Genomic DNA, 15,490 nt, shown 5'->3' with positions numbered 1-15,490 from the left:
GCATCGTGAGAAAGCTCATTGCTGCCTCTCGGCCTCTATTTGAGCGGAGCAAATATATTGAACTCGGGAGCTTGTAGAAGCAGTGGCCCATAAGTTGTTTATGTAGACCAGAAGATGCTGTCCACCGTGATCTACGTAGCAAATTGCCGCTACAGAGAAGAAAATGATGGAGAGTTAGGACGCCCTAGACCCAACTCGACTTGGAGAACACAAATCTCACAAGCCCCTAAATGAGGTCGAGATCGGGAGACTTTCATCGGTTGAAAATGGAGTTGGAGTATTGACACGCACAACCACATCAAGCCGAAGCAGTGAGATCCCCACTGCCATCAAGCCGAAGCAGTGAGATCCTAAATATTCCTAGCCCTACTGCCATCAAGACGAAGCAGTGAGATCCCCACTCCCTCCCATCATCGTTGCAACAAACGAAGGGAGAAGGGGACCCTTGCCGGAAAGGTGTAGATCGGCCACCGCCGCCTCCCTGCCTAGGTCGCATGAGCGGAGGAAAAGAATGGGCTGACATGGGCTTAAGTGACAAGGAAGGATCTGAAGAATTTTTATTCAGCGCCGTCATCGTCACCACCGAATCCAGGCCGATGAACAGCCAAAAAACCTAGACTACAAGGAAGTAAAAACGATCCACACGCGTGGATCCGGCGACCCCCCTCACCACCGACGACCGAGGTTGCCGGCGGAGGGGAGCCGCCGGAGGACGGCGCTGAAAGATGGCCTCTCCTGATGGCGGCTAGGGTTCCAGCCACGAGGAAGGAAAGAAAAAACGATCACTGTATGTATGTATGTATAGACAGTATGTATGTACGTACGTACGTATGTATGTATCCCGTGATCGAGTTCAAGTTTATTTCCTAGCAGAGCAATCTCAGGCATCGGGTTCTTTTCAGTTTATTTGTATCCTGTTATTCGATTCTCTGTCTGTATAGACTGTATGTAATTTGTATCTGCAGGTGTTCAGAATTTTTACCCGAGCTGTGCTCCATGGTTGCAGCCTGAGCAAACGACGTCGATGGGGAACCAAACGTTGGCACTCGTAAGATGCTCGCACCCCGACCCGGTGCACGTTGATCTGACACGCCGCATCAGCTTTGCGCTCTAAGTCTTTTTTACACTCAAGATGTGACACATGGCATCAGCTTTGCGCTCAAGATTCTTTCTTACATACTTCAGATGTGTGGCCCTTTTCCACACTGGAACACTGCCCGAACAAGGTAACCAGACCCACCAGATTCTTGGAAATTCTCCAAAATAATCATTGCAAACATCAGTCATGTACATGACCCTTCGTCTCTAGTTTATCTCCAGCAATCACAATGTTTATCCTCTGCTCTTGGTTGCAGCTTGAGCAAGCAATAGCTAAATTGGAGACGGACAGTTACTGTTACTTAGTTCAGTTAGCTTATCTAAGACTTGTGTTACTCCTTCAAAAAAATGTGTTACTGCATTGCTAGCTTATGAATCTATAAATTCATCTCCAGTGGGTATGATATGATTCTGTTTTTACGTCGTGATTTCCTTGGTTGTGTTGTGGATGACTTTGCTTCTGTAGTTTATTCCGAGCAGTTATACTTTTTTACTCCCTGCTCTCCATTGGTTAAGGCAAATTTGACAATTTTAACTTGTGGATGAAATCATTTCACAAAATGAATTGTCCCTAAAAAAATTTCACTCAGCTGACCTTTTTTAGTGGTGCCCGATATGAAGGCGCCACACTACACCATGCAACGCCTGATAGATAGGCGTTGCACGCCTGGCCAGCGTCGCACCCGTGTGATTCAAAAATTACTAAGTAGTGTGCAGCACCTGAGAGCTAGGCGTCACACTATACAGTGTAGCGCCTAGCCTCTAGGCGTTGCACTAGTGGTTGCTTAATTTTGTAGGCAACCACTAGTGCAACGACTAGAGGCTAGGAGCTACACTATATAGTGTGGCGTCTAACTCTCAGGCGCTGCACACTGACTTAGTAATTTTTAGGCGGTCCGGGATGCGACGCTGGCCAGGCGTGTGGCGCCTATCTGTCAGGCGTTGCACAGTGTAGTGTGGCGCCTTCGTGTCGGGTGCCATTCAAAAAGGTCAGCTGAGTGAACTTTTTTTAGAAGCAATGCTTTTTGTGAAATGATTTCATCCATAGGTCAAAATTGTCAAATTTACCACTGGTTAAATGGGCGCATCAGTAACTGTCACCTTGCTCGGCTGGAAGACACTTCAGTTAGGCTGTCTCCAACAGGTGGGGACTGAAGATTGCTAACCGGCTTCCATTGTTGACGAGCAAGGTGGCACTCCCAACTGGTTGCATGGTACGACTCCGCATTCTACTGATGCCTTACTGCTGCTGGTGGCTTTCTTGTGTAGTTCTCCATTTTCATGCTGTAAATTGTGTGCCCATCTGTTCCCTCTCTATGTTTTTCATGAGCTTTGATTCATCTCTATGTTGGTAATGCCTTTCTTGCATAGAGCAAACCTTTGGAAACCGAGAAAATCCACAAGCGAAATGTGTAACGTGGTTTACCAGGAGCAGACTTTAGACTAGCCCCTTTAACGGACTGACTTGTTGAGCTCTTCCTTTTCATAAAAAAAGGAAGACCCCCGGCCTCTGCATTTGGATGATGCATGCAGCCATTTTATTAATTGTTCACACAACACCTGACAAAGTAATACAACAGTAAGATTAAAGCCACCATCTACGCAACATCTGTTGCTACTCCTATCCAATTGATGAAGGGATGCTGATAGTGTGGGCCTAATACCAAACAGACCTCGTAGCCAAACCTAACATCTAAGACATGAGCTCCCATCCAGGACGCCTGCCGGGTATGGTTCACTCACCGGTCCGGCATGCTCTCAGAGGCCGCGCCGCCAACTGCCACCGCTCCATCTTCAGAACTGTACTGATGCATCAACTTTGCTCGGTCCAGCTATCGTCGACGCCACCACGGCGCCCAACGGCACCTCCTCCCTGCGGCAAACAGCTTAGCACGTCGCGGTCACCACTGATACACCTCAGCACCATGCTGTCAAGTAGCACCAACCGACACAACTTAAAGTTTTTGGAAGATCTGTCATGCGTAGCACCTGCCGACTAGGCATGACAAAGCGTAGCACCTGTCGGTCAGGCATGACTTGACATCTCCATCGAAACTCCGTGTAAGATGAAGCCACTCCACCTCCTGCCTCTGCTTTCAGCGCTGCTCCACAAACGATGCTCCCAAGAGAGAAACGACACCGCAGTGCCGCCATCGTCCGATCTGGAACACCAGAACCTAGGGTTTCCTCCGGAACAACACAAGTGGGTCGACAGTAGTTATGCGACGATGCCTTCATCAAGGTAACGGCGTAGAACGCTGCCATCGTCTGCCGTCGGCTCGGTTTTCACCGGTAACCATGTCTCCCCAACTCGCAGCCGGGACTAGATGATGGATCTCGAGATCCGATCACCAAGCCTCTGGCCGGCCACCTCCGACGAAGAAGATGACCACCACCACTAGCTACACCGGCCAAAACAGATCTGCCAGAGGTGTCGCCATGCAGTCCACCAGGCCCTCGACGCCGTCGCCGATCTAAGGCCAGATGACATACTGCCGAAGACCGCATCGCGCCGCCGCCCGATCCAGGCCAGCTGCCGCAAGGAGCCGCCCGTTGCCCGAGGCCGGGCCGACCGCCGCCGCCGTTGAAGTCATCACCGTCACTTCTAGATCGGCCACACCTCCACGCATGTTGGGGCCCCGCCACCCCTGAGACGCGGGAGGGAGGAAGGGCCCCCGTCACCGCCATCGTCTTCCGGGCGCAAACCAGCGGCGTCCTCCGGCAGCGGCGGGAGGAAGGGAGGAAGATGAGCTAGGCCCCGGCGGAGGCTAGGGTTGGGGAGCCACCCGAGTCGCACGAGCGGGGGGCGACGCGGGGGCCTATCGAGCGGAACGTTTCTTGTCCCTGGCCTGCTGAGCTCTTCCTGCGGCACCGCGTACTGGGTCACAGTCATGGTCATCTCCTTCACATTGTATGAAGCACACCACTGCCACATCCAGGTACACATCTGTATCATCATCTGGAATAGACGTGCACTATCACATTCAGTTTCTGTAGTTTATCTCCAGCAACCAGAATGTTTACTCTGTGCTCCCGGTTGGAGCTTAAGCAAACACCAACTAAAAGTGGGGAAGGAGTTCAGTTACTGTTTTTTTTGTGTGTAAAGATTGAGAGCATTATTGATTAACGAATAGTTTTACAATCCATAGCAAAAAGGCTTAGGAGATTCTCGGGGGCATCCTGTAACCACAAGTCGGTTATATGCTCCGAGCGCGAAAATTTAGCTAGGAAATCTGCAACCCTATTCTGACTTCTATCAACCTTCATGAGAATGAGCTCCCGCTATTCAAAGACAAAGTATTTCAACTCTTGTACGAGATGGCCTAGCTAAGTTACTGTTAATTAGCTAAGTTAGCTATCTATAAATTGGAGCTACTGGTTTGCTTGCTTCTGTACCTAGAAATTCATTGTCAATGGCTAGATTTTTTTTTAATTTGTGGTTCCCTTGGCCGCAGGTTAAGTGACACTAGCTAATGTTGGTGATGGATTCAGTTACTGTTACCTAGCTCGGTTGGAAGCCATATGAGTTAGGTTGCCACCACTAGGTGGCCAAATTTCGTGTTTTGACCCTTTTTGCAAACAAAATCGGTATCTGACCCCGGTTCAAACTTTTTTGAGATTTGACCCTTTCGCTACCGCCGTAGATCATGGCGGTAGGCTTGTACAGGCTACCGCCACGGGGAGCGGCGGTAGGTTAACGGCGGCCGTCGTCAACCCCGTTTTGTGAGGCCACGCAGCGTAACGGTCGTACCGCCACAGGACGTGGCGGTAGTCCAGCTAAGGCTACCGCCAGAAGGCCCGGCGGTAGTGCCGTAGGCTGTGCCTTCGATACTGTGATGAAGATGGCGTTTCCGCCGGCGGTAGGGTACCCCAACCTATCGCCACGTGCCTTGGCGGTAGGGTCCTACACACATGCCTTCTGTTCTGTGACGAAGAAACCGTGACCCATTGGCGGTAGGGTACCACAACCTACCGCCAAAGTTCCTGGCGGTAGGATGTCTACACCTACCGCCGTCCCATTCGGCGGTAGGGTATGTGCCAGTTAACTTCTAAACTGGTTCTTTGTCTTATCAATCAAAAATAAATAAACATCACAACAAATATTGTTTGTAATTCAAAACAGGATGATCGCACACATTGTAGATAGCAAATTAACATTTCAAATAGTTTGAACATAGTTTGAAAGTAGCAATTCGACATCACCAACAAAGCTTGAAAGTACCAAATAGACATCACTAGCATAGCATACAAGTTTTTGCTCACAACTAGTTGTACTAAACGACATCACCAACACGAGTGGTCACTTGCTCCTGCTCCTCTTAGCGGTACGGTCGTCGTTTCTCTTCGAGCGGGTTTCGTCCGGCTTCTTCATGCGACGACGAGGAACCGGTTTCTGAAACGGGGATGGGCTCAAAATATCCTGGTGTGGATGAGATACCCTCTTCCCCTGGCTTGGCTGCGTCGGTTGAGGCCCGTCATTGTCATCGTACTCCTCTGCGTCCTCCTCCTCCTCTTCTTCTGCGTCCTCCTCCTCCTCTTCTTCGTCGTCCTCTGTTTCTTCTTCCTCTTGCTGCTCAACAACGCGGGATGACGAGGCAACATGAGTAGAGGAAGCTCCGCCGGCGTGGCTTGATGAAGCAATGGCACGCATGGACCCTTCATGAGCAGGATCATGGACGTTGGCCGCGTGAGCGCACCCAAGCATACCCACTATCTTACGACAACGGGTGATGAACTTCTGCAATAGTGAACAACCAAAAACATAATAAGGATCAACTCAAGCTTCTGCATTAGTATAACATGGCTAAGGAGCTCGATGTTACCTTCATTGTATCCCTCATTTTGGTGTTGGATTCCACGGTTCCGGCTTCATACGAAAGCGCGTTCAAGCCATCGATAATACTTCTGTTGAGCTCTGAAGCCTGCACATGTAACCAATATGTTAAAGGCTCAAAATCGCTCATGGCTCAAAACAAATGAGAACACCACTTACCACTCTGTTCATCAGGGGTGCATACTCTCTGAAATCACCTTCGAGATCTCTGAGCCGGCCACGGTAAGCTTCGTCCTCGCTGTCATCCTCCTCCAATTCGGAGATATCGTCATCCGTCCACTGCGGCCTCAGGCGTACATGGTACTTGACACCATCGTCATACCACTTCATGTGGCGTTCATGGTAGGTGTCCCAGTGAACCACTCTCCTCTCGCTGTCTTTGCGATAACTTCTCTCGTCCCACATTTTCACGTACTCCTGGTGCTCGTGCCCCCAGTCTGTGATGGACTGACAATTCTTTCTACTCTTCCTGCAAGGCATAGGAAGCAACGGACGTCATGACAACGTCAAACATAAACGAAAACACATCAAGTAAAGAACAATGTCCTCACCAGTGAAGGTCGGAGCCGCCGGTGTCTGTGGGTTTACCCGGTGGGGTATGTTGCAAGATCCCAAACTGTGTGGCCACACGCTGTGGTAAGTGCCACTCGACGGCATACACACATATCAAGGGTACAATGCACCGCCAGGCAAGCCGATCCTCCTTGCGCATCGAGTTGAGCTCGAACCCCCATTCTCGGTCACGGTACGGAAACCAGTTCACCAACAAAAGGATCGTTAAGAAGAATGAAAGTTGCGGAACGATTGATAAGCTACTTGGTATACCTGGAAATCTGATAGGTTGTCCAACTCGTTGCTGAAGAGCTTATACAGGGTAGTGGCCTTGCCCGTGTAGACCTTCACCTTGTCCCAGGCGTAAGCGACGGTCGGGTAGCGAGCACTATCACCTTCTTCACCATAATCCGTCCATGCACGCGAGCGAACTCTCTCTGGACGGCCGACCGGTAACCGCTCCCACATCCAAATTGAAAGGGCCCAAACAAATCCACACACGCCAGAGGTATCTTCGGTCCTCTGCGTCACGTCATCCAGCTGCAAACATGAAGTGATCATGATCATATAGCACAACCTCAAACAGCATACGTAGATCGAAAAATGAGTATTGAGATATTTATCTTACCGAGCGGTATAGGTAAGCTAGGCCGGCGGACCCCCAGCTGTACCCCGCATCCCAGTCCTCCAGGAATCCGAGATACATCCATAGGGCGCAATCCCCCGAGCAGTCTGGAAAGCGACCTCCGTCAGAAGGTACCACAAATAGGCCCTCGCGTACTGCTCCACGGTCCGCTGATCGGCATCTTGCGGGCAAACGGACCGGTTCTCCAGGAGCCACTTGAGCCGCACACCGGATGTTCTGTTCCCCTTCATGGGAGGGCAGTCGCCGATCAGGGCGATCACCCTCTCCTGCCAGTTGGCCCTCTCCACTCGCCCAGTCAGAGCATGGCCCTCGATGGGCAGGGCCGTGATCATGCTGAAGTCCTCGAGAGTCACTATCATCTCACCACAAGTGAGATGGAAACTGTGCCTCTCGGGGCGCCACCGGTCGATCAATGCCGTAAGAGCCGAGTGCACGAGCATCGGCGGCTGCCTTTTGAACTGAAGAACGAAACCCAACATCCGTGCTCTCCTGAAATACAGAGTGTAGCGCTCGTCGTACTGCATCTGCACAGCCTTCGTGTGGCCCCTCATCCGCAATGGGGGAGCATCTGTTAGAATGTAAACGGAATTGTTAGTAACTAATTTTGTCATAATAAACAATACATCAAATTGATGATAGACATTACCACTCCGTTCTCCATAAAACAGGCGCGGTGACCGTTGTCGAAAGCATGATCAAGCATCGTGTACTTCACGCCGATTTCTGGCGCAAGGGGTGGCCGCCTATAACAATTAAACAATTAGAAATGATGTCATTTTCAACCAACTTGTATCATTTTGAACAAACATGAACATATCAAGTCCAAATATAAATGAATCATATTCAACCAACATTCATCATTTATCATATAGTCAACCAATATAAATGATCAATGTAAATAAATTATTCACCAACATTCATCATTTATCGTATATTGAAACAATTAGAAAATTGCATATACATCATTCATCAAAATCCATCATATGACCATTTGTTCAAAAAATGCATATACATATTTCAATCACATGTAAGCAACTACTTACAATCCCTCCAACATCAATCACATCACCACTTGTTCAAAAATAATGTTAATCTCCAACTACCTTCGTGATGAACTAGGGTTCATATCAAAACTACACATAATCTCCACAACTAGTTATTAGAGTTTATATTCAACTATATACATCATATATAATGAACCTAAGCAATCCTAGGATAAAAACAAAGTAAAAAGATAGATTTGTTTGCACCAAATAATGCATCAAATTGAAAGCGTTTCGAGTAGAACTAATTGGAGGGATTGAGAGAGCTTACTTTTCCCGTTTTGGAGCCATCTCGATCCGCAAAAATGGTGCCCAAACGAAGGAGATCGGAGGGGGGAGTGGAGGGGATGAGAGAGAGCTTGTGCTCTCTGTTCTTGCGCCACCCCGCGGCTAGGGGAAGAAGATGGGGGCGGGTTCGTGGATGGGCCCCACGAGCCGGCCGCGCGGGTTTATAAGGTTTCAGCTCCTACCGCCAGAGCCTACAGCGGTAGGATTACAGAGCCTACCGCCGTGGGCTCTGGCGGTAGGGTGAACGGCAGGAGACGGTTCCGTTTACTTGGGGCTAACATGGATAAGTGGGCTACCGCCGATCCCTTTGGCGGTAGCATGCACAGGCCTACCGCCGTGTAGCCCGGCGGTAGGCAAAAGGGTCAGATCCCGATTTTTTTTGAACCGGGATCAGATTCCGATTTTGTTTGCAAAAAGGGTCAAAACACGAAATTTTGCCCCACTAGGTGGGGACTGAAGATTGCTGGCCGGCCTTCGTTGTTGACGAGCAGGATAACAATCACAACAGGTTGAATGGTACGATCCCACGTTCTCGTGATGCCCTGTCCTACCTACTGCTGGTGAGTTTCTTGTGTGGTTCCCCCCATTTTCATGCTGTAATTTTTGCGAGCTCATTTGGTTCCTCTCACATTTGGTTTCCTCCGTACGTGGTGTATCAGGAACATATTTTATACCGGCCTCTTTAATGGAGTGACTTGCTGAGGTCTTCCTGCGGCACGGCGTACAAGGTCACGGTCATGATCATCTCTTTCACATGCATTGTATCAAGTACACCACTGTTGGAACCGCAGCCCTCTCTCACTCTTGGCTAGAGGTAGAAGAAGACACAAGAAATTACGGGCCGGCGCACGAAGGCCGTCGTGGGCGCACGCACGCCCTAATCTTCCTTATCTTTTTAATGGCTACATAGCTGACTCTCACTACAAGCAGTACAAGGGAATGGAGTTTATACGGATGCACGCACTACCCCGTACCCAACTCCTCCGGATCACCCGGCCACGATCCACATGTGCTGCTGCGCACAGGACGCGCTCCTACGCGCCCACGCTGCTGCACTCCGATAGATCGCCAATCCTATCCCGTGAGTCTCGCTAACGACCTGAGCCAACTATCCATACGACTCCTAACTCGAGCACGCCTCGGCCAAACACCGGCGTACCGACCTGGACTAGACACACACGTACACACACGCGCAAACACCCGCCATGGACTCGACCGTGCACTGACACCGGTCGCCACCATCACGGGGCATGGCTTGATGCTAACAACCACTGCCACATCCACATGGGGATGTATGAGGGTCATCATCTGCTCTCACATGTCACCAAAGCACACACCACATCCACATGAACCCTTGGCGATAGGTATAACTACTGTATGTTCTGAATTTTTACTGCTGCCGTGCTCTTGGTGATGGATTCACATAGCTCGGTTGCAAGCTATCCGTGGAGTTGGAGACTGAAGATGCCATTCCCAAATCCCAACCAGTTGAGTTTTTTGTGAGGTTCGCCATTTACATGATGCAAGTTTGCATGTTCATTTGTTTCCTCTCTTTGTGCAGAGGAAACGACCTTTGGAAACCCACAAAATCCGCACGGGAAATGTGTAACGTGGTTTTGTTAGGAATAGACAGAGATTGGCCCTGGACTGACTTACTGAGGTCTTTCTGCGGCATGGAGTATGAGGTCATGGTCATCTTCTTCACATTGTATATTGAGCACACATCCACACGAATCCTGTTCCAGTCATCCTTGGGTCAACTGTATGTTCGTAACCATTGGTATATATATGATATAAGGAAGGCAGTCATGAAAGTGGTACCTACAACTACAAGAGAGGCCACTCCTGCCTGACCTAAATTTCTCTAGTGCAAGGTGTAGTGTAGAACTGTAGATCGATGATGGGCATCTTCACTAGTAGAAAAAGGATCTAATATGAAACTCATTAGTCCCGGTTTGTAATTGAACCGGCACAAATGTGACCATTAGTGCCAGTTCCAATGGCCAGGCGGGCGGCGCTCATTAGTACCGGTTCGTGGCGAACCTTTAGTACCGGTTCGTGCCACGAACCGGTACTAAAGAGGTGGTTTCCTTTAGTACGGGTTGGTGGCTCCAACCAGTACTAAAGGGGGGGGGGTCTTTAGTACCGGTTGGAGCCACCAACCGGTACTAAAGGTGGTGCGCTGCCACCCGCAGTGCACAATGTTTAGTCCCACCTTGCTAGTTGAGAGGAGCTCGCACCGGTTTATAAGCCCCGCCGCGACTACCGTGTCGAGCTCCTCTCTAAGCAGGCCTTTGTGGGCCTATTGCAAGTCTTCCGCCCTGTGGGGCCTACTGGATCGTACGGGCCTGCATTCTGGCCTAACTAGAGATTGGGTTTCTAGTCGTATGCAGACCGTACCAGCCCCCAACAACTCTGGCATCCCGAGTTGTAACAGGCCAGCATAGCCCTGAGGGGAACTGGGCGCATACCATCGCCATGAAATCTGGTGTCAGTGTCTACAACTTGTCTTTTAAGCCGCCGGGGAGGTCCTTCCATCTTCATGACATTGCTCTAAAGATCACCGGCTGCGACCTGGATGTGTACTCTGTCAAAGAGTATGCCACCCAGTCAATCTGTGCCATGGTGTGCCCAGATCCAGAAATCACCGAGATGGAAGCTATGCACGACTGTAATGGCTTTGGATGTTGTCGTGTACATCTGGACGACTTTGCTATTGCTAACAAGACCTCCCAACTGTGGGATAGAATCAGCACGACTAGTGATGTGCTAACTAAATTCACGCTATCGTGGCAGATAGTTGGCCAATCCAACTGCATTGCTGCCGAGAAAAACAGGACAAACTATGCTTGTATCAGCGAGCATGCCGAGTGCATCGACGGAAACCATGGCTACAGCTGCGAGTGCAGGGCTTACTATGAAGGCAATCCCTACACTAAGATGGTTGCTCAGGTGACTTCTCTTTTCCTGATCTAGCGACCAAACGCACAGTTATTAGGTATTTTGGGCATTGATACATGCTAACCTATCACTGATCAAACTAGGGTATAAGTTAAATCCTAGGAGGGGCTGATTGTACCCGTTGGTGTGGTAACACTAGTGTGCAATTTCTGTTCTTTGCACGGAAAAAGTTCCTGAACTGCACAAATATGACATTATCAGCTGCCCTCATGGGGGAGGAGAAACATGTCATCATTGACTAAGGTTTTTTTTGGGGGGGGGGAGTGGGCGGAAAAGCCGGTTTTCGGAAAATCTCGGGAATTCCGGATTTATTTTGGAGATCACTGAAATTTCCGGTTTCTTGTCGGTAACTGGAATTTCGGTCCGAGGAAAAAACCCTCTCATTGACATAAGTATTGACGAAGGGACCGTTAACGCCACCCGTTCTGACCTACTAGGGAGATATATCATATCTGAAAGTTTAATCTTTTTTCCTGTTCTGGGTCATTCTCCTCTGTGCAATGGGTTAGTGCTAATCTAAGTTTTTCACAGGCCCAACAGAATAGGTCTGGATATGCTTGCGTGAGTACCAACAGCAAGTGTGTGAAACTAAGTGTTAAAGACTTCAATTCTGTTGATAGAGTCTATGCTGGTTACGTTAAACAGTTGCTACTTGTAGTTTGTTTTATCATTCATGTAGGCTTCACGTACTTAGATATTGTTTCATGTTAACTAAATGAAGTATAATCTTCTGATTTCTGTGTTGTAGATTTTTCTATGCATCTTATCCGTATTTTGTTAATTTCGGATATTAATGAATGCCTTGAACCGGGCAATTGTAAAGGGACCTGCCATAATACCAACGGAAGCTTTAGTTGTACAGAATGTCCTCACAAGACTGAGTATGATCCATTAAAAATGCAGTGCACTAAGAGACAACAGTCTCTGCTCTTATGTAAGACTATAATTGTTACATTTTTTATAGATAGAACAGAAACTTAAAATAGCTTAATGCCTGCAGGTGTAATTATTGGGCTGCCATGTGGTTTTGGTGTTCTACTTTTGAGCTTCAGTGTAGTGCTTCTCACTCGTAGATGGAAAATAAATGTTCAAAAGCGACGATGCAAGAACTATTTCCGGAAGAACCAAGGTTTTCTCCTAGAAAGATTGATATCATCTGATAAAAGTGCAAACGAGAATACAAAGATTTTCTCGTTAGAAGAGCTGGAGAAGGCAACCAATAACTCTGATCCTACACGTATCATTGGCCGTGGGGGTCATGGCATGGTTTACAAAGGCATATTATCCGATCAGCGTGTTGTTGCAATAGAAAAGTCTAAGTTCATTGAGGAGTGTGAGATCAGTCAGTTCATTAATGAGGTCGCAGTCCTCTCTGAGATAAATCACAGAAATATTGTGAAGCAATTTGTATGTTGTCTCAAAACCGAGGTTCCACTGCTGGTTTATGATTATGTATCCAGTGGCTCACTGTCTGAAGTTCTTCATGCAGATGTAAGTAATGATCTTTCTTTGTCTTGGGGTGATTACTTAAGGATTGCCCTGTAAACAGCAGGTGCTCTGTCTTATCTCCACTCTTCAGCTTCAATATCAATCTTCCATCGTGACGTGAAGTGCTCCAATATACTCTTGGATGGGAACTACACAGCTAAAGTTTCCGATTTTGGCGCATCCAGATTGGTTCCGATCAATCAAACACACATTGTCATGAATGTGCAAGGTACATTTGGGTACTTAGATCCAGAGTATTTCCATACCAGGCAGTTGAACGGGAAGAGCGACATGTACAGTTTTGGTATGGTACTAGTGGAGTTGCTTCTCAGAAAGAAGCCTGTTTTTACAAGTGAATCAGGCACAATTAAGAATTTGTCAAATTATTTTCTCCAGGAGTTCAATGAGGGGAGAATCACAGGTATTGTTAATTCTCAGGTCCTGGAGGAGGCAACCGAGGAAGAGATCAACGGTGTCGCCTCTCTTGCAGAGCGATGCTTAAGACTGTGTGGTGAAGAAAGACCCACCATGAAACAAGTGGAGACCGAACTGCAGACCCTACGAGCAAAGTTGGTGAACTCATATCAAGCAAACCTTAGAAATGAAGAGCAAATACAACCAAGTTGGTTAACTCGAAGATCTGGAGCCGATCATCAATCTTCTGTGACGATATTGGACGTCAAAGCCGACGTGCAGTCCGGAGGCTGTTACAGCTTGGAGGTAGAGTTCATGGCATCTGCTAGCCTTCCACGCTAGATGCATATGTTAAAGGAGACCACTAGGGATCAGACTACTGATCCTTTGCCAAGTATCAGACTAGTCATGGACCGTCGGATGATGGCCACCAGATCTGGTAGTATAGCCCCACGCGTGATTAGTTGGATTGCTTCCTTGAAAAGTGCATCCGTTAGTTTAGTTGCATGCGGATTTTGCAATAACTATGATTAATTTGTTTCCTACTAGTATTACTAATCACGGATATCATATTAATTGGCATTAATTAGGCGCCATACTATGTGCTTCCATGCATGCAATTTGCTTCTATAAAAAGACTAGTTTCCAACCGCGAGGAACCTTATTTCCGGTGAAACTTTAGTTGCCTTGTAGTACTAGATATGATCTTCTGAATTAGAAATGGAGGCCGATAAGTTCCACACGTGTGGGCGTTAGGGAGTCCGCCCACACATTTTGTGTGGTGTATAAGAGAAACAGCCCACACACCTACGTGTGGGCAAAACAACTAGCGCCCACATGCCTCTTTTTTCCCTCCCGACCCATCTCGCACGCGTGCGTGTGGGCGAAGTTGATAACACCCACACACCCGTATGTCAGGCCTCGTACCTGCTGGTCCCGCATGCCACGCGTGACGGTCACCGCGCGTCCGCAGTTGCCATGGTCCAGACCCTCGTCCATGTTTGTTTAACTGAAGTTGCCATGTCGCTGAACTACGGTTGCCATGTCGGACAACTGCAGTTGCCATGGTTGCTCAACTGCAGTTGCCATGTATGGTCTGATCTAATGTAGTTGCCATGATTTCATAACTTTAGGAGTTGCCACATACTAACACTAGGCAGTTGAGAGAGTTGCCATGTGCTCACAAGCATGCTAGGGCAGTTGCCATGTAAAAAGGAAGAGTTGCCATCTGCTTACGTGCACATTAGGGCAGTTGCCATGTACATGCACGTTAGGACAGTTGCCATATACCATGCAAAAACATATGGCAACTTGGTAAAAGAGAGTTGCCATCTGCTTACGTGCACATTAGGCAGTTGTCGTGTACCCTGCAAAACACATGGCAAACTCGGGTAAAAAAAGAGAGTTGCCACCTGCTTATAAAAGCACACTAGGGGCAGTTGCCATGTGCACTGCAAAACACATGGCAACTAGCAGCTTGGGTGTGGGAGAGGAGACAGACGTGTGGGCAAGATGGCAAATGCCCACACACTAGCCCTTGTGTGTGCGTGCAAAGTGGCGTGTGGGTGAACTGCTGAACGCCCACACACCAGCCCCTCCTGTGTGGTGAAACGGCCGTGTGGGCGACCGGCTGAACGCCCACACATCAGGCCAGTCTTACGTGGCACTAGAAACATGCCAAGATTCGTGCGCTCACAAACGGACGCGGATCCACGCATGTGGGGGAAATGCAAACGCCCACACGTGTGGGCGTTAATATTTCCGTTAGAAATTATTTGCTTTGGTCTCTGTATAATTTTGCTTCCACGCCAACTGCCAATTGCTTCGATCTAGTTAGTGTCCAGAGTATGCCAGAATATGCTTCCATCTCTTTATAGCATGTATGATAGAATAATAAAATTTTCCAAATTTTTAGGGAACTGATCCCTGGTTTATTTCTGTTTTGACGAAAGCATTTCCCCCATTCGAACAAAACATGGTAGGTAGATTTATGCAACATTTCTCACACATCATGGAAGCATCATATCGGATCTCAAATAATGCAAACTTTTTCTGATCCATGGAAATATTTTTGTTGTTTCATGGAAATATAATGCAAACTTGTTTGAAACATTTTCCAGTGTCAACGATATTACCATGGATATTAACAAATTATATGTGGCACTT

The 15,490-nt window shown here is 48.2% G+C and overlaps 1 pseudogene; it reads left to right on the top strand.

Annotated features, from left to right (window-relative positions):
- LOC123059630 (wall-associated receptor kinase-like 6) overlaps positions 1-13,666 on the top strand; it is a 19,450-nt pseudogene extending 5,784 nt beyond the window's left edge.
- Positions 13,667-15,490: the final 1,824 nt, after the last annotated feature.

The sequence above is a fragment of the Triticum aestivum genome, chromosome 3A (genome assembly GCF_018294505.1).
Source record: "Triticum aestivum cultivar Chinese Spring chromosome 3A, IWGSC CS RefSeq v2.1, whole genome shotgun sequence".
NCBI classification, from domain to species: Eukaryota; Viridiplantae; Streptophyta; class Magnoliopsida; order Poales; family Poaceae; genus Triticum; species Triticum aestivum.
The sequence above is the reverse complement of the archived record's forward strand: the minus strand, read 5'-3'. Positions and strand labels throughout refer to the sequence as shown.